Genomic DNA, 20,021 nt, shown 5'->3' with positions numbered 1-20,021 from the left:
TGATTTTAGAGTCGGGCTTGTTTAGATAATGTTCAGCATTTATCTCTAAAAGATATTGTGTGTAATCTTCTTAACACTTGCATTGAGCAAAATATGTCTGGATGCAGCCCTGTAACACCTGTCGAAATGTTTGTAGCAGATAATAGTCTTTTGCTTATAGCCTCTCCGGCAGCAACTTATTTTGTGACCGAGGTTTCTCTCAAATCTATTTGTATAGGTTCTTAGCAATGCAGTGATAAGGAGTTAGTCTGATATTTAATGATTAAAGTGAGAAGTACCTTTTTGCACTGGCGCAATGGCAGTAACTGAGAACATTAGAACATGCACAGTAATATTGTGGCTCGTCAGTCACAGGACATTAGTTCCTTTTACCCGTTCTGTGTTTGGTGTAAGGTTAAGGATTGTAGTTCTGAAGACGAGGATTTATTTAAATTAGCTATAGCGCAACGGTGCTCATTTAATCCATTTTGATATTTAACAGTTTTACATATCATTCCTGCACAACAGATAAGGTTGAGGCGATTTACATAGAATTACAGAACAATACACAATAAAAAGGAAACAATCTGAGATGGTCATGAACAACACAATAAAGTGGTGAATTTTTAAGGTTTTCGCCAGAGTGAGCAGAGTGGGTCGAGGTGTTCTATCCCGAGGCAGATAGTCTCAAACTTGCGTAACTGGTTAAAAACGGTTGTTGAACAAAGGTGATTTTCCAATCTTTTGGTTGTTAGCGTGTCAGCTTCGGAGTCTTCTTTCAGTGTCTTTTCTTTGATGGTTTGCAGAAGAAACCTTTTGTTATATCTTTCTTTTATGCAGTGTGTGCTTCCACTCTGGAATTACATGATGCTTTAGATCATGCGTCATTTAGATGAACGTTATTCTGTCATGCTGAGGCAATTTGTCTTTCTGATAATATTTCAGATGAGGATGTTGTGATTGGTCTTTCTGGCACTATTTCTGATGCTGTGTGGACAGATATAACTTTGCTCTGGGTTAACGAAATGCAAAATTAGAGACTTCACTTACAGGTATAGTACTTTCCTCAGCTCCCACTTCCTCGCCACACCTAGATTTTGGAAATTGTTTAAACTTAGAATGCTGGATGTCCTTCGGTTTTTCAAAATAATCCTTCTTATGGCACTAACATTCAGTTGGCTGGTGCTAAATCTTGCTTTCTTCGTCCGTAATTTCAATCACCTATAGTATTAAAATTAAATAGTTAATACATGTAAATATCCCCCAAAATAATTTACAAGCCATATCAATGCAGAATTGCAGAATTTTGAAAGTGTTGAGCTGTTCTTCAGCCAGAGCAGAGTGTAGAATGGTAGCCTGAGAGTACTTGGATCTAGGAGTGAGGATTTGTAGAATTTCCAACATTTTATTAAGCTCAGAAAGGAAACATGTACACTATGGACTTGTAACATGGAATCCCAAAAGCAGACATTAAAGTCATATGGACTGGCACCAAAAAGATATTTAAAATAGAATACTATTAATTAATTTCTAATGTAGATTTCTAGGACAGGAATTTCCCCTCCACGGACAACAGGCGTTTCCCCTGCCCTGAGTTACCACCTAGTTGTATCTGGTACCCTGACTTTAGTGCTCTGGCCTATGCCGCACGCAAATCTATTGTGTGTTGCGAGGACTATGCCTAGACCTATCCCTCAACTATGGTCCAGAGTATGAATCAAGGGCAATGAAATTAAGGAGTACTTTCATGTGTTCACTTTATTCCACCTGATTATCAGTCGTTAGGCTTTTGTGCAGAAAAACAGGGCACAATTTTTTTCCAGACAGAAAAATTAGACTGAAAAGACCCACAAGACTCTGGGTGCAGCAGAAGCAGCCAAGACTTATGCTGTTTTTTTTTTACTAACTGGGGGAAACACACAATTCTTCCCTCTGTTAGAAATATCTTTCCCCTTCCCTCCCCTGCTTCGCCCATCTCCCCCCCCCAACCAACCACATGCATAAAACAAGTGGTAAATAAAAGCAGAAAAACACTATGAAATAGTGAATGGCATGTGGTTTGACAGGCAGAAGAATCTCAGACCATTCGCTGGTGGAGGTGCAACTCGATGGTCCGGTTGGTATGAATTACGCGACTAAATACGGTTCTGACATTTGCAGGTGGGTCACGCTCTGCAAGGTAACATCTGGGAAGGGGGGAAGTTGCCTGATGCATCCCCACTGGAGGACCAGCTGCTAACTAATCCCCTGACCGAAAAAGCAAAAACTTGGGTAAAAGTTATTGTAATTTATAATGGCAATTGCTTAAACTTTTGTAGATAACTTTTGTGAAGATTATGTTCAGTGTATTTTATTGTGACGAAAATCCAAGAACAGAAGTGAAATATTAACATCTTTTTGTGACATTTGTAATAAAGCTTGAAACATTGAGAGAACATATTTGAACTAGTTGTTGAATTGTTGCACAGATTGCTGCTGTGGTGGCGCTGAAGGATGTTTTGGTGGCGCTGAGTGATGCTGTCGCGTTCAGTGATGCTGTGGTAGCACATAGTGATGTTGTGGTGCCCCTGAGTGATGCTGTGGTGATGCGACAGACAGACAGAGGGAGGGCGACAGACAGAGTGAGGGCGACAGTCATGTGAAAGTCATTAGATATGGTCCAAACTCCAGCCAATCAGGCGACAGCACCCTCTGGAACCTTCACCTCAGAGGCTCAGGCTCTCCAATTTTTTAGCACAAGTGTGGCATAAGAGCCAAGGAGAAGAGGGGAGCCTCTGAGGGGAGGTGGGTGAGTCACATGTGAATCTATGAAAGATATCAATACTGGAGAAGCACAGTTTTCAGGTAAGTAACTTATGTTCTTCTCCAGTATTGGGGTATCTTTCATAGATTCACATGCTTGAATCAGAGTAGATAGCAGTAATTCGAGAACTGTGCATAGTAAGCCATAAGTACATTGTAAACAGAGTACGAGAGAATACATATACGTATATTACAGTATAGCAGTAAACATGGGCACATCTGCAAAAGCAGAAATATATACATATATACATTGTGTGCAGGAGGAGGTAAGAAACAGAGGCTCACTTTACTTAAAAAGATTACGTAGCACCGCTTGCCCCACAGCAGTGTCAGCATTGTTGGCAGCTTCCAGACAGTTGTGCTTGGTCGCAGCTCTACAAATCTGATGAAGAGGCACATCAGCAAAGAGAGAAGTAGAAGAGGAGACTGCTCTAGTAGAGTGCGCTTTAATCGTTGCATGAAGTGTCTTGCCTGCTTGCTGATGGCAAAAGTAAATTTCTCTAGATATCCAACGTGCAATAGTCTGTTTAGCAACTGGAGGTTCTTTACGCATCCTGCCGGAGGCTATGAAGAGCTGATCAGTTTTACGGATACTGGTTGTTCTTTGCAAATAAAATTTCAAACATATCTTAACATCTAGAGAATGTAAAGTCTTTTCTGCTGCCGACTGTGGATTAGGGAAAAAAGTCTTTCAGATGACTGGCTCGTTCAGGTTGAAATCAGATGGAACTTTTGAAATAAAGGCCGGAATTAGAGCGTCTTTGGTGAATTGAAGAAAAGGAGGTTTGATAGTAAAAGCTTGTATCTCGCTGACTCGAAGTCGGAGCTAAAAGCAGCGATGTCTTCCAGGAGATGAATTTAAGATCAGCCCTACGAATGGGCTCAAATGGGGACTTCATGAGTTGTGCCAACACAATGCTCAGATGCCAAGGAGGAGGTGGGCGTCGATTGGAGGGAACATCTGAAATAAGCCTTTGAAAAATTGTTGAATAATTCTTGAAGAATAAAGAGAATTGGAGCCATCGCGCTGGAATCTGGAAACTGCATTCAGAAAAACCTTCAGGGTAGAGTGAGAGTGGCCGGATTTTGCTAATTGTACGAAAAAAGGCAGAAGCTGCTCTGGCGTAGAGTGAACAGGGTGAACATTTATTTATTTATTTAATTTATCATTATTTGTAAAGCGCAACTGACACCCTACGGGTAACCTGGCGCTGTGATACAAGCGACTAGCTTAGGGCCGAGAGACTGTGTCCCCTGCCAGGAAGGAGTTAGCAGGATGCCAAGGAGCATACTCGAGGGTAGAGCCAGGTTTTTAACCTTTTTCTAAACTGCAGGATGTTGTCCATTTGTCTCGTATCAAACGGAAGAGTATTCCAAAGGCGGGACGTTGCCGCACTGAAGGCCCTACCTCCTGATTTGACTTTCCTAACTCTGGGCACCCTCACCAGATTAGCCGATGAGGAGCGCAGTGCTTGTGGAGGGACATACCATGTCAGTTTCTCCTGCAGAGATTTGGGCCTGTGACCATGTAGAGCCTTAAATACTATACTTAGTGCCCTAAATCGTATCCTCTGCGAGACTGGCAGCCAGTGTAAATCTGAGAGTGCCCGGGAGGCGGAGGAGCAGCGTGGTTGCACTAGTACCAGTTTGGACGCCATGGTCTGTACTCTCTGCAATCTCTCAATCAGATATTGCGGGGATTCTAGTAACAGGGCATTACAATAGTCCAGCTTACTGAGGATGGTGCTCCGGACTATCAGCGCTCTGTTCTGTAAGAGAACATCTGAAGGATTTTCCGAAATGCTCTGATCAGAGTAAAACCACTTCCAGCTGTTTTGTTGACAGTTTTCTAATGTCAATTTGTTGTCAACCATGACTCCCAGGTTATGTACCACGCTACTGGGAGCCAATGGAGTAGCAGGGGATGTTGGCCAAAACTCAAGCGTAAGTTTAGGAGGGATTCTATCTACTGCACAGTGTAGAATCTCTGTCTTCTCAGAGTTAAACTGAAGAATTTGAAGCTTCACACCAACGATAGAACCGTTTCCTCTTGAGTTTGTAGGTTTTGATAGTGGAGGGTGCTCTAGCGTTAGTGAGGACCTCCCTGCAGTCCGGAGGAATAATCAATTTAGCAAACTCATAGTGCTTAGGCACCAGTAGGATTCGGATGGCAGATCAGGCCATGGTTCATAGTAAGAAGATTCGAAATTGGGCGCAGCCAAATTGGATTGCACTCCGACAGAAGGAGGAGCTCCGTAAACCAGAACTGGCGAGCCCATCTGGGGGCTATGAGAAGAATGCCGCAGGGTTCTTTCTGCATTTTCCAAAGTAGCCTTGCGACTAGAGGAATCAGTGGAAAAGCATGAGCATATATTTTTGACCAGTTCATCAAAAACGCATTTCTGCACGATTCTGAGTTGGGAAGCCAACTTGCATAGAATGGGCATTTGCGGTTCAGGTTGGTCACGAATAAATCCAGATTGGGGTGTCCCCAAAGCTGAAAGATGCGGTCCAGCGTCGGCTGATGAAGTTCCCACTAGTGGTTTGACGAGACCGACCTGCTCAGGGAGACACCCCCAGAACATGGACTGCTGTGATCTGATGTTGAATCGCCCAATCCCAAATTTGCAGAGCTTGTAGGGATAGCAAAGTGTATCTCGTGCCCCCTTGTTTGGTCACATAATGCATGCTTGTTCAATCAATCAATCAACAGATTTGTAAAGCGCGCTACTCACCCGTAAGGGTCTCAGGCGCTGGGAGGAGGGGGTGGGGGGGTCGCTACTGCTCGAAGTGCCAGGTCTTGAGTTGTTTCCTGAAGGAGAGGTGGTCCTGGGTCAGCCGGAGGTGGGTGGGGAGGGTGTTCCATGTCTTGGACGTCAGGTTGGAGAAGGATCTTCCTCCGGCGGGGGCTTTGCGAATGCATGGGATGGTGGCGAGGGCGAGGCTGGCGGATCGGAGCTGGCGGGTGGGTGTGTAGAATGTGAGGCGGCTGTTGAGGTATTTGGGGCCCATGTCGTGGAGAGCCTTGTGTGCGTGGGTGAGGAGTCTAAATGTGATCCTCTTGTTGACGGGGAGCCAGTGCAGGTCTTTCAGATGGGGAGAGATGTGGCTGTGACGGGGGATGTCCAGGATGAGTCGTGCAGAGGCGTTCTGTATGCGCTGGAGTCTTTTCTGGAGTTTGGCTGTGGTTCCAGCGTAGAGGGTGTTCCCGTAGTCCAGTCGGCTGGTGACGAGGGCCTGGGTGACCGTCCTCCTGGTTTCGGTGGGGATCCTCCGGAAGATTTTTCAAAGCATGCGCAGGGTGTTGCAACAGGATGACGAGACGGCGTTGACTTGCTTGGTCATCTTGAGGGAGGAGTCCAAGAAGAAGCCCAGATTGCGTGCATGGTCCTTTGGCTTGGGGGCGGTGCCCAGGGCAGGGGGCCACCAGGAATCATCCCAGGCAGAGGGGGATGGTCCCAGGATGAAGACTTCCATCTTGTCTGAGTTCAGTTTCAGACGGCTGAGCTTCATCCATTCCGCGACGTCTTTCATTCCTTCCTGGAGGCTGGCTTTGGCGGTGGCGGGGTCGTTGGTGAGGGAGAGGATCAGCTGGGTGTCGTCAGCGTAGATGATGTTTAGGTTGTGTTGATGTGCGATGGCTGCGAGGGGGCTCATGTAGACGTTGAAGAGGGTGGGGCTGAGCGAGGATCCTTGCGGTACGCCGCAGATGACTTCGGTGGACGCGGATCGGAACGGGGGGAGGCGGACTCTCTGGGTTCTTCCGGCGAGGAACGAGATGATCCACTCCAAGGCCTTTCCTTGGATTCCGGTGTTGCTGAGGCGCTGTATTAGGGTGCGGTGGCACACAGTGTCGAAGGCTGCTGAGAGGTCCAGGAGGATGAGGGCAGCTGTTTCCCTATTGTCGAGCAAGGACCTGATGTCGTCGGTAGCTGCGATGAGGGCGGTCTCGGTGCTGTGGTTTGCTCGGAAACCGGACTGCGAGAGGTCGAGGGATCCGTTTGTCTCGAGGAAGGCGGAGAGTTGTTTGTTGACCATCTTCTCGATGACTTTGGCCGGAAACGGGAGGAGCGAGATGGGGCGAAAGTTCTTGAGGTCCGTGGGGTCCGCGGTGGGTTTCTTCAGGAGGGCGCTGCGCTCGGCATGTTTCCAGCTCTCCGGGAAGGTGGCGGATGCGAAGGAGCTGTTGATGATGTCCCGGAGTTGGGGTGCGAAGATGGAGTCGGCTTTGTTGAAGATGTGGTGTGGCCAGGGGTCGGTTGGGGAGCCGGAGTGGATGGTGTTAATCGTTCGGGTGGTATCTTCGGTGCTAACCGAGGTCCAGGTGCATAGGGTGGTGGTGGCGGGGGGCGATGGTTCGGTGGTAGGGTGCCTGGTCTGTGCGCCGAAGCTGTTTTGTATGTCGGCGATCTTGCGGTGAAAGAACGAGGCGAGTGAGTCGCAGAGGTCTTGCGATGGTTTAATGTTGTTGTTGCAGGTGCTGGGGTTGGATAGCTCTTTAATGATGCTGAAGAGTTCCTTGCTGTTGTGGGTGTTGTTGTCCGGTCGTTCTTTGAATGTTGTCCTTTTGGTGGTGCGGATCAGCTGGGGGTGTTTGCGGGTGGCGTACTTGAGGGCTGTCATGTTTTCTGTTGTCTGGTTGTGGCGCCAGGCTATCTCGAGTGTGCGGAAGGTTTTCTTGGAGTTTTTGAGGTCGTTGGTAAACCACAAGGCTTTCTTGCTGCCGGGTCTGCTGGGTGGGTTCTTCAATAGTGCGAGTTCATCGGCGCAGTTGGTAAGCCACTGTGCGAGGTTGCGGGCTGCTTCGTTGGGGTCCGTCGTGTTGGTGGGAGAGTTCTGGCTGAGGGAGGTGGTGAGCTGGTCAGTGGTGATCTTGCGCCAGCTTCTGCGAGGAACCTATTGCGGGTGGTGGTGGGTCGTGGTTCTCCTGAAGTTGAAGTGGACGCAGCTGTGATCTGTCCAGAGTAGTCCGGTGGAGTGGCTGAAGGAGATGTGCTTGCTGGAGGAGAAGATGGGGTCAAGCGTGTGGCCGGCGTAGTGGGTGGGGGTATTCACCAGTTGCTTGAGTCCGAGGTTGGTGAGGTTGTCCAGCAGGGCGGCGGTGTTGCTGTCATTGTTGTTCTCCAGGTGGAAGTTGAGGTTCCCTAGGAGGATGTAGTCTGAGGAGTTTAGGGCGTGCGGGCTGACGAAGTCTGCGATGGCTTCGCTGAATTGTGTGTGTGGTCCCGGGGGTCTGTAGAGGAGAGTGCCCCTGAGGGTGGTCTTGGGGTCGGTGTGTATCTGGAAGTGAAGGTGCTCGGCGGCAGTGAGGGTGTCGTCGGAGTTGGTCGTGATTTGGATGGTGTTTCTGTGGACGATGGCGATGCCTCCTCTGGTTTGGTTGACGCGGTCCCTCCGGGTGATTTTGTAGCCATCCGGGATGGCTATGGCGATGTCGGGGGCTGAGAAGGCGTTCATCCAGGTTTCTGTGAGGAAGGCAACGTCTGGTGATGTGTCCAGGAGGTTCCAGAGTTCCAGAGTTCGACTATGTGCCTGTGGACGGAGCGGGTGTTGAGCAGGATGCACTTGAGGTGATTGTTGCTGGTAGCTGACTTGGCCGGTGCTGTTCAAGTTTGGAGGCAGGTGAATTTGCAGGCTTGGCAGGTAAAGGGTCCGTGGGTGCGTTTCGGGATGGCTCGGTAGCAGGCGGGGTTCCGGCCGGCGTTGAGTGTGTGGATGGTGGCGGCGTCGTAAGTCCGTCGGGTGGGCAGGCATCATTGAGGGCCAGGGGTCCTGGCGCTGGGCGTGGTCCAGGCGCAGACGGGCTTGCCTTTGGCATGCCTTCTGCGCGCGGCCGTCTTGCGGCCTCCATATGAGACGAAGTGGGAGGGAGGAGCAGCTGGGAGGCGGGAGCGGGGCAGCCAATGAGCAGGGGGTATAAAAGAAAAGGGGCGGGCCGCGGGGGAGCTGCGGCGGGAAGCGGGGAGCGCGGGGGCACACACAGAGTGCAGGGATACAAAAGCAACTACGAAAAATACAGAAAAATGCAGAAGTCCTGAAAAAAAAGCACAATTCACAAGTGAGGGCAGCAGCAGAAAGGAGAAGGTAGCAGCAGGGGGACACCGAGGTCAGGGGCGAACCTGCGGCGCCAGGGTCAAAGACGCGGTCACAGCGGAGGAGCCGTGCGGCATGGGGGGTGGCCTGGGGTCAGGTTGTTGTGTTGTCCATTCGGATCAACACTGAAGCTCCTTGAATGAGGGTGCAAAAGGACTTCAGAGCCGGAAATATTGCTAGTAACTCCAAAAGGTTTATGTGCCAAGTTCATAGGTGGTTGTCCCATTTCCCCTTGACTGTGAGGGCTTGAAGATGACTTTCCCACCATTCGAGGGAGGCATCTGTCGTGAGGATGAAACTTGAAGTGTCCACTACAAACGAACTGCAGAGATGTTTGGTATGCAAGTCCACCATAGCAATGCTCTTCATATCTGAGACGTGATGTTGATGACATTGTCGAAGGACCCTGAGACTTGTTGCAATTGGTTGTCGAGTTTTCCAGTCGGAGTTCTATTTTGAGGCGACAGTTGGGAATTAGGGGAATACCGGAAGACAGCATCCCCAGAAGCGATTTGAACTGTCGAACAAAAACATACTTTTATGTGCACAGGAGAGTTGCCAGTTTGGAAATCTGCTGTTGTCTTTCATTGGAGACAAAAGCCCTTGTTTGCTGTGTGTCTATGATGACCCCCAAGAAGGTCCTCACTTGAGAGGGGGTGAACTGAGACTTCTCCAGAGTGATGGAAAGACACAGAGACAGGCATGACTGAGTGTGTCTGCTTGCGACTGCGAACGACTTGGCCTTTATAAGGCAGTCGTCGAGGTAGCGAAATATTTGGACATCAGCTTGACCAAGATATGCTGCCACCGGTGCCAAGACTTTAGTGAACATTCAGTTGCAGAGCGAAGGCCAGATGGAAGGACTTGGAATTGGAAATCTCTGCCAGCTACTCTAAAGCGCAGGAAGTTTCTGTGTCTGGGTAGGATAGGGACATGAAAATAGGCATCTTGAAGGTCCAGTGTTGGCTTGTAATCCCCTTGACGCATTAATTGAAGCACTTCTAGGAGAGACAACATCCGGAAAGTTTGCTTCTTGAGGAACTTTTTGAGGGAACGAAGGTCTAGAATGGGGCGCCACTCCCCCGATTGTTCCTTGATTTGGAAGAATCTTGAATAGAAGCCTGCATCCCCTTGAAGATTCGGTACACTTTGATCGTTCCTTTCCTTAACATGAGATGGATTTGGCATATGAGTTCCATCAGACGGGCAGGAGGAGGACCTCTGGGGGGAGATTTTTGATGGAATTTCACAAATTCCAGAGTGTAGTCTCTGGACACTATGTCCAAAACCCATCGATCTGTAGTTATTACAGACCAATTGGAGAAGAAATGGGAGATCCGCCCTCCAACTTTGGTCGGATTGATGGGAAGAGCGGTTGACAGTTGGCAGTTGGCAGCGCTTTTTTGAGGAATCTCTACCTCAGCAGGAGGATTTCCCTCTGTACTGCTTGTAAGAGGCAGCCTGCAGCTGTCGAAACGACTGCTGTTGCAGGGAGGAGGAGTAACGCGGTTGGCCCGGATAGGGACGGTACTGCTGATATTGGTTGTAACATCCCCGAAAGGGAGAGGAGGAGCCACGACCCCTCGCACCCCCAAAGGGCTGCATTTTAAACTGTACAGTAGACACTTCACACTACACACGGACTCAAGAGGCGTGGAATTTAGACTTTGACATTCCAAAGGAAGATCAAGACTGGCAGCGGTCCTGTGAACTAACAAACATGGTTTCTAGTAATGCCCATTTTCGAATGATACATTATAAATTTCTGTGAAGAACCTACTTAACGCCACAAGACCTTTATCGAATGGTCGTGTCTTGCCCAGATATATGCCTGCGCTGCAACACTGTAGGGGCTGATTTCTTACATTAACGATGGCCCTGCGATGCAATACACTCCTTCTGGCAACAAGCTGTCGAAGAAATGGTGCATGCCACACAACTAAGTATTGATCCGACACCGAAATGCTTATTATTAAGCCTCATTAGATGCCAGAAGGGCGCAAGATAACCTTTCAATTTGGTCAGTCGCCTATGGTACTGGCATGACGTAAAAATGCAATCACATGGCTGTCCCAGCATGCCCCAACGATTGCGCTCTGGCATAGAGATGCGCTCGACTGGGCCCTAGCTGAGGAGACACATATGCGCCTTAGTAGAAAGGATGACATATTTGAGGATACACTAAACACTTGCCGTGCTCATACAGATAATTCCTAGCTCCTGCTTCCTGAGTGACAACAGACACAGACTCTGGCTCTGAAACTGACGAGGCAAAACACTACGACAATGGGGAGGAGCAAGGAGGTGTCTCCACATGATAATTATAAGTTACATTCCCAATTAGGGGAATGGGACACTTATTGATCACCTGGAGAATCGGAAAGCAGATTAATGCATGTGTAATTATTGACTGCTTCTTGATTAACCTACTTACGTAGAATATATTGGTATTATATGTCTCTGTATACTCTGACTGCCAGGTTGCATGTTGTTAAAATTAAAATACAGTTCTAAAAAAAAAAACAAAGCCATTACATTGTGGGTGGTAGAGGGTAGTGAACCGGTAACTCACGCCACACTCCTTCGACATGTGTTTCAAGTAGCCAGTCATGAAGTTGGTACCTCTGTATGACACCACCTCCTTAGGGAAGCCCACCCTGGTAAAGATGCTAATGAGGGCCCTAGCCACTGCAGAGGCAGTGGTAGTCCAGAGGGGAATAGCCTCGGAATACCTGGAGGCATGATCTACTACCAGCAGAACTGTGCCCTGATGCTGTAGGGGGGTCATGGGGACCAACAATGTCAACCATTGCCTTTTCAAAGAGAACGCCTACAACTGGAAGCGGGATTAAGAGGGCCTTTGGGTGCCCACCTGTCATGCCACTGGCTTGACAGATGGGACAGGCGTTACAAATCTCCTTCACCTTCTGGTGCATCCCTGGCCTTTAGTTCTGGTCTGGTCAAGGTGTCCAGCTACGGGGATGCCACAACCAGGTCCTCCAGGAAAGATACAAACAAGTTTGCCCCACTGAAGGGAAGATAGCTTAACAGGAGCTTCTGAGAGTTACTTACCTTCAAGACTCTCATCCAGATATGCTTTGTGGCTGCTTTCACTGATCTTAAAGAAGATGTGGCTGCACAGACGCCAAACAATACGTCATATACAACTCTGACCCGAAGTTCTATCATGGAAAGCAGAGAAGAACAGTCCGTTCTTTGATAATCTCAAATAGTCTGGACAGAATAAGTCGTAAATGTGGCTGCTTATAATGCACAAATGGAGGCGCAGGAACTCCCCCAAACGCCAGAGGCTCTACCACTCTCCTAGTGGCACAAGGTTTGGGGTCTTTGGCCTCAGTGTAAAGGATTTCCTCCTCCCAATACGCCCTGTGCCATCACCTCCTTCCTGTGCTGCAGCTTGCAGTCACAGGTTTTCAAGAGTGGGACAGGTTTTCTGTCCCTGGCACAGATCTTCCCTAGAGGGTCGCCCCAGGGCCAAAAGCTCATCCTGGTAAAACTTCAGCTCCTGAGGCTCAGTTGTCTCTGGGGCTGACCCTTCTTCCTCCTGAGGAGAACGGTCTGGTGTCTGACTAGAAGCTGGTTCTCCAGTTTTCCTGCCTTTTCTCTTGGAGGACTGGGGCATTATTCCAGACTTCAGCACCTCTTTTACACCCGGGCTCTGCTCTGTGCTATGGTTTTCACACACACACACCCAGTGAGAGGTTCCAAGCATTCCTGCATGGATCCTCAGTTCTGCCTCAGCCCAGGCTAAGGGTTCCAAATCATTGCCAAGAAAACAATCAACTAGCATGGATAAAGACACTGCTACCTCTTCGTTGCCAGCAACTCCTCCTAAATCAAAAGACACCCTCGCCTGCGGGATGGGTTTTTGTCACATTTTCAGCATTGATGACTGGAAAGGTCCTTCCAGGCAGATGCTGTTCTAAGGAAACTATCTGCTCAGTCACCATGGTGATGCTGGCACCAGTGTCTCTCAAGGCCTCCACCCTAACCCCATGTGCATGTTAGTGGGTCAGGCAGCTAAGGTGGCTAAGGCCACATCCCTACTTGAGTTGGCTAAGAGAGCTCATTGGCATGGCCATTGCTCTCCTGAGATTCCATCTGGAGATTGGCAGCTGCAGGTACTGCAGGTGGACCAGAGGTATATTTCTTGTTTTTACAGCTAGAGTCTCAAGGAAAGTGCCCCAGTGACCTACAGCCATGGCACCAAGCCCATCTTAGGATCCCAGTTCTTACCCTGGTACGCACCCTTTGGCTGTCAAGAGTCTCTGGGCCCACTCTCTTGAACAGGTTTTTGGGGGCCTGAAGTAGAATCTTTCTTTTTCGGGTTACCCCATTTCCCTAGGGACGCTTTCTGGCCTCTTTCTTTTGGTCTTCCCCCACCAGCAGGAGTCCTGGTCACCCTTGTTTTGACCCAGTGGTCTGCCTTCTTCCCCAACTCTTGAGGAGAAAGTGGACCAAGGTCTACCAGGAATTGATGTAGCTTCCCTTGGTAACAATTACTTAACAGATGCTCCTTCATTACCAAATGATAAAGCCCTTCAAAGGCATGCACATTCTTACCTACTAACCAACCTCCTACTGATTTTAGTGAATAGTCTACAAAATCTACCCAGGCCTGGCTTTGGGTTTTTCGAGCCTCTCTGAAACTGGTGCTATACTCCGTATTGAATCCAAAGCCCTCACTTAGGGGACCCTTCATGAGGTCATAGGATTCAGCCTCTTTCTCACCGAGTGTCAGGAGTCTATCCCGGCACTTTTCTGAGAACATTTCCCACAGGATAGCACTCCACGGTTTCCTGCGGACCTGCCTGCTAAGACAGGCCTGTTCAAAAGCAATGAACCACTTGGTGATATCATCACATAAATAATCCCTTTGGGTTTTTTAGGTTCAAAGGAATCTACTTTCTCCTTATTTATGATTGTGATGCCACCAAAGATGGGTCCTCGGCCAAACTCCTTTCTCTCTCTTCTGTAGCTAGGAGTTGGGCTTCTAGAGCTGCCCTCCTGGCTAGTCTTAGCAGAGCAAGCTCTTCGTCTGAAGAGGCTTCTTTGTCTTGGGGTGTCACACTGTCACTCCTACTGTCAGTATTTTGATCTGTAAGATCAGAGTCATCCTCTGGATGCTCTTTGTCATATTCTGCCAAAAGATCCTGGAGCTTTGCTTTGGTAGGGTTTGACCCAGTCCTGAGCCTATAGGTTTTACCCAAGCCTCTGAGCTATTTAAGGACATAAGGTGTGAGGTCAATTTCCTTCAACTGTATCAGCTCTTCTGAGTGACTACTTCTGGCACTCATTGTCTTTACAAAGTTGGGAACCTGTTGGAGAGGAAAAATCCCTAATACTGGTTTCCTAACTACAGCAAGAGTTTGACTTTTGAAACAGCTGTACTCAAGGGGTCCGAACCAGGGCCCTGACATATGTCAAAATTTGGAAAAATAGTCAATTTGCAAAACTACAATTTAACTAAAGGCAATTTCTGGACTGAATCTGGTTGTCACTTATTATCAGAGTGGTCCAGCAAATGCAAAGTCGTGTACCCTACCGCTGCGCCACCAGTGTAGGAAGCTGGCTCTCTATATTCTATACCAAAAAGAGGTAGAGTGTGCAGAGAGTCCAGTGGATCCCCAAAGGCTTTACAAAGGCTCAAGTAGATAATACTAATGCTCTCTTTTGTGGTAGTGTGAAAGAGCAGTTAGGCTTATCCGAGGGTTGTCGTAAGCATGTGTTGTACACACAGTGGCAATAAAAGAGACACACACTGAATGATTAAATCTGAGACCAATTCATAAAAATGAGTTGAGTTTATTTTGCAGAACCACAGAACTTTGTCTTAGGTAAATAACTTTCGCAATAGAAATACATTTTCAATATAAAAAGTGGACACACTGCAATTTTCAGACTTTGTAATGTTAAGCAATGGGAGGAAAAAAACATTAAATATTTGTATACACAACATTGACTTACAAGACCAGTCTTCGGAAGCTAAGGTCAGTACAGGGCAAGGTTCAGTTTAGCACCAAGAACAGGGATGTGAAAATATGCGTCCTGCAATCTCAAATTAAGTATTGATTATCGTTTTTTTGTTTGTAGCACAAATTAAAATGATCTTGCATTTGCAAAAAAAAAAAAGGTTCCGTTTAGCACCAACAGTGCACCACCAGCGACAAAGGGGTGGGCGGGTACATGGTGAAAGTTCAAGGTCAGTCACAAAATACAAATTAAAAGGGACTGGGGCAATCGAACAGAGGGTGCTTACAGGTAAGAAGCAGCAGCTTGGAGGAACAGTCTCCGGGGCTGAGGCTAACACTGAGCAGGGGCCAAGGCAGCACCAACACTACAACACTAGAGGCACAGGGGTGGCTGGATGCAGGGTGCCAACACAGCATCGGGTGCCCAATGAAAAGCAATGGAGGCAAGCCAAATCTGAAAAGGGCTGCAGGCTCAAGCCAGGAGGCCGATTGATGGAAACCAACAGCCATTGAGGTAATTTATGATGCTCAGGGACGTAGGAACACCTTTTGTCCTCTTGACCAAGGCCCCGGATGGATGGGTGAAGGGGTACCTTTTGGTGTCCGAAATGGCTAACCAGTGCAGGTCGCGGTTGAAGGGTCTTCTTGCAGAAGCTGCAGGCAACTTCTAGGAGTCCAGGAGAGGTCAGCTCATGGTGGAGTTGGGCTCTTGAGAGCAGGGGAACCTTGCTGAACCTGTAGGCCACTTGGACTCAGGCTGGTGGCATCGGGTGCAGAGGTAAAACCAGGGGGCAGGCTGCGCAGTTGTTCAGGTCACAGAGTCTTTACTTTGAAGAGGGTTGCTTTGTGAATAGGTCTGCTTTTCTCTGGAGACCTTGGTCTTTATCGAAGGCAGCCAGTCCTCCCAAGGTTCTGGAGGTCGCTGGGCTACAAGACGAGTTGACTTTTGGTTCAGGATCATCCCAGGATGCAGACAGGCCAGTAGGGCTGGGACCATGTCCGTAGTTCTCTACAGAGCCTCACCAGCAGAGAAGGCTGCAGTGCCCAGCTCTTCTTAGGTCGCCAGGAACTGAAATTCAGGGTCTGGGGATGCCACCTAAAACCTTGATTTAAAGGGTGTTACAAGGGAGTAAAAGGTAGTGGCCAATGGGCCACTTTCCAGGGGTGTCTACACCCTCTTATCATGCCCACCTCCTGTGGGAAGGGGACATAGTTCTAGCCCTGATTGGATAAGTCCCACCATCTTCAAGATGGTGGGCACTACAAAGTGTGCTTCACCTCGCCTCCAGCACCTGAGGGGTGGAGTTGGCAGAGGAGACGGGTGGGCACGCCTCCTATTCTATCTAAGGTTTCCCACCTGTCCTCGCGCCGAAAAGGGGGTGAGGACAGGAAGCTCGCTTGCTCCCTCTAACAGGAGAGGCTGGGTCGCATTACAAAGGCGGCAAGTCATTTGAAAATCCCTGCCATAGATAGCTCTTCCTGACCAGGGGAGGTGTGAACACCTCCACCCAGGAAAGGCATTGTTCTCGACCTCACAGGCACTCTCCCCATGAGGACAGAACACTGTCTGGTGGTAGCAGGCTGGCTCGGGCCAGTCAATGACCACACTAAGGATTGGTAGATCTTAGGGGACCCCTCAAAGGGGCACTCTGTGTGCAATTTTTAATAAATCGGACACTGCAAACGGCACAGGTTTATTATGCTGAGATGTTTGGTAGCAAATATCCCATATTTCAGTGAAACCTTCATGGAGCTGTGGAACTCGTAATGACAAGTGTGCAGCCAATGTACTTACAATAGAGCTTCCATGGTCACTTGTAATATCCCGAAATCGACAAGGATATTGCTGGGGTGTATCGGCTCATGCAGATACGCCCTCACAGGAGATATCCCTAAAGCAGCGTGCACTATAAGGCCTGCTAGAGGGGCGTCTTACCTATATCTCAGACAGTCCCTATGTGCCATGTCGACTCTTCAGTTTTGACTGCACCAAGACACGCAGGCTGCAGTGGAAGTGTGTATGTATGTATGTGCTTGGTGAGGGGTCCCTTAGGGTGACATAATTTGTGCTGCAGCGTTTAGAGACCCTCTTTAACAACAAGGCCCTTGGTACCAGAGGTATCTTTTACAAGGGACTTATAAGTGAGCTAATGGGGTGACAATCGTGGAAACGACAGGTACACTTTAGGGAAGGAGATCAGGCTCAGGGGACCTGGTTGGCAGGGACCCTGTGCACTTCCAGTAAAAACTATATCATTTTGCAGGTAAAAAGTGAAGGCTAACCATGTCCAAAACAGGCCCTTTCCTACATTGAGACATTTTTCCTATGACAGCGAAAACTCTACAGCAGGTCTTGCTCATAGTCCTTATACTGTGACTGCCACTACTGAACATTAATCTTGAATTGTTAAAGCAGGGCCAGGATCTGGACAGGAGCCAATGAACAGTAGGGCAACTCACCAGATAATAGAAGTCTTCTGTCTTCACACTCACTTAGTGAGAACAATGCCATCCCATGTATTGCATGACAAAGAGACCACAACCCTCAGTGAAACACTCACCTCTCAGATGTGATTCGTTAATAAGAATACAATGAAAATAACACGTCCCTGGGGACCCCATAGATACACCGTTCCTACCAGTACCATAAATGCTTGGGGTCCCGCAGGTAAACCTAACAGTGCTACAAAGGCTTAGGGTCCCTACAGGTAAACCTTTCCTAACCCAGTGCTACAAATGCTATGTGCTCACTGCAGCAGGACTGGGCGTTCTAGGGCAGCAATTAAGTTGCTTGGCATTTATCTACCCTTAGCAAAGCCATGTGATAAAGGCAGTAGATCAGGATGATTCGTCTCGATCAGAAGTAGCTCTCACTATCGAAAAGGTGAAGACCCTGGTATAACACAAACGCAGACTTGCGGTTAAGCTCTACCAGGACATGTAGTAAACTATTAATTTATGTATCTGTAGGATTAGATTGATTGCAAGTTAATTCTTATGTCACTATTTTCCGCCCACAACATACAACATAGATTCCTTGCATGCATACCCTGATGAAGGGAGAACCCCCAAAATGAATTGGGGCAGACTGAATTTGAATTTACTTGCGGAACAGTGGATTTTGAAAGTGATTCTATGAGAATAAATATGCTTAAACTGGAATACAAGTGGATTTGCTTCTAAGGGAAGGAGACATTGATGCACTTTTACGGGTGCAAGCTCTGGAGCAGGAGACACAGACCAGATCTAGTCTGGAGCTATATAAACAACTGTAGCAACACACATCTACCTTCTGGCACTCGATGAGTGGATTTCATAAATACTACAATAATGAATGAAAAATACACGTTATGCATAGACAAGGTTTGCTCTGTAAACTCTGGACTCCTGTAAACCTAAACAAACACCAGTAATCAGACACTAGGGACATCACCTGAAGCTCCTAAGATTTTCCTTTTGTTTGGTATCTTGTTTTTGGGAGGTGAGTTTTTAGGATAAGCTATTTTTGGGTGTGTCTGGGGGTGGGGTGTGTCAGGTAGCCCCTGTGGTAGACGATGGGATAGAGGATAAGGAGTGCCATGCCATCCCTTCATATATTTCTCCCATCCTACATTCACAGTCCCCTTTTACCAGTTGTTCACTTTGCTGTCATCAAGAAGTGGAGAGAGGGGAATCTGCAGGCGGCCCCTTTAAGCCAGAGCTGAGGCCTAACATCAGAGGATACACACTTGAAGAAGGCGGGGGCGGAGAGAGCGTCAGGTTGGTCAGTAGTTGGTACAGCTACACGCGGCATGGGAACGCGAGGCGGGGAAACCAGCGGGGGAAGACCAGAAAGACAGAGAAGGACTAACAGCTGTACGAGAGAGCGAACCGGAGCCCAGGAGAGGTCACAGCAGAACACCCGAACCTGGCGGAGGAGAGAAAGCCTAAGCAGATGACCAGACTTCACTGAAGGACACGGAGTCACCATGCCATGGCCCCGGAGGGACGTGGCTCTTCCAGGTGCGTGGGGGTCTACGGGGCTTTTGGAAAGGGGCTGAGCCAGAGAGGGACGGGAGGGGAGGCTGAGGGGTGAAAGGGACCCAGGGAAAAGGAAATAAGTGAGACGGAAACAAAGACAAGAGCAGAAATCATCGGCTACTCTTTTTCTTTTGTTGCTCCAACCTCTACACCCTCCCTTCACATTTATGCATAGCTATTATTTATCCCTCACATCCTCCCTTGACTAAACCATAAAGCAAAAACACTTACCTGGGTCTTTTCCTTCTGTCCGAGGGACGACGGCGGCCGAGGCTCACCTAAGGGACTGAAGAAGAAGACCCTGAGGGAAAGAAGAATATAACAGAGACAATCAATCACTGTGATTTCCTGTAATACTAATAAAAAGTGCATACCAAGAAATTATTCAATGAAGTGTGCTCCTTCTTGACCGACTCTTCTACAACGAGGAGCTACATACTCTCCCTACAGGGAATGGGAGACAGAAACACAGGCCCCCAGGGAAAGCATAGTAGGAAAACGCTACATACAGTTGTTCTATGCTGGCATATGTACATTGTTTTAGAAAGATGGTGGAACTATTTATTTGAATGCACTTTCTTTTCTTAAGTCACAAATGTATGAAACAGTTCAGAGTCTGGAAAGCACTGCACAGCCCAGTGCCCTGAATGTTGCCTCTCAGTGTCCTGAAGAGGCCCCCGTGCTCTTGCGTCACCCTGGGGTCAGAGGCCTCCCTCACCTCTGCTCGAGCTCCGCTCAGTGGGGGCTGCAGGGCCTAGGGGAGGGAGGCACCGAGGGCCCGGCTGCCTGTGAGGAGTAGGGCCTGGTGTGTTATTCCCCCTCCGAGTGACGCGCGAGCTCAACAAAACAAAACAGAGAAAAGTGGGGAGAGAAAAGAAAAACGCGAGTACGCAGAAAGTGTTGCTTTTTATCCCCCCACTCCCTTTAACGCTGTACACTGTTGCAGAAGCTTGCTTCACAGGTTGCGGCTTCACTGAGGTTCTAACCTGCGGGCCTGCGCATACCTGCGTGCAGACCTTTTACAGCTGCACAACAAACAGTGCGAGCTGCACCTTGTTGGCCTTTTTACAGCTGCGCAGCAAGTAGTGCCAGCTGCACCGTTTAGGCCTTTTACAGCTGCGTAGCATGTAGTGC

General features: G+C 48.4%; 1 long non-coding RNA gene across 1 annotated transcript; it reads right to left on the bottom strand.

Moving 5' to 3' along the window:
- Window positions 1–422: 422 nt before the first annotated feature.
- Window positions 423–19,189, bottom strand: LOC144761671 (uncharacterized). Its single transcript, XR_013595863.1, has 2 exons — window positions 19,119–19,189; window positions 423–1,200 (listed from the first exon to the last, which is right to left on the bottom strand). It is a non-coding gene; the product is annotated as an uncharacterized LOC144761671 (long non-coding RNA).
- Window positions 19,190–20,021: the final 832 nt, after the last annotated feature.

This window comes from Lissotriton helveticus, chromosome 1_1 (assembly GCF_964261635.1).
Source record: "Lissotriton helveticus chromosome 1_1, aLisHel1.1, whole genome shotgun sequence".
Classification (NCBI taxonomy): Eukaryota; Metazoa; Chordata; class Amphibia; order Caudata; family Salamandridae; genus Lissotriton; species Lissotriton helveticus.
Note: the sequence above shows the minus strand (reverse complement) of the source record. Positions and strands in the feature narration are given on the sequence as shown.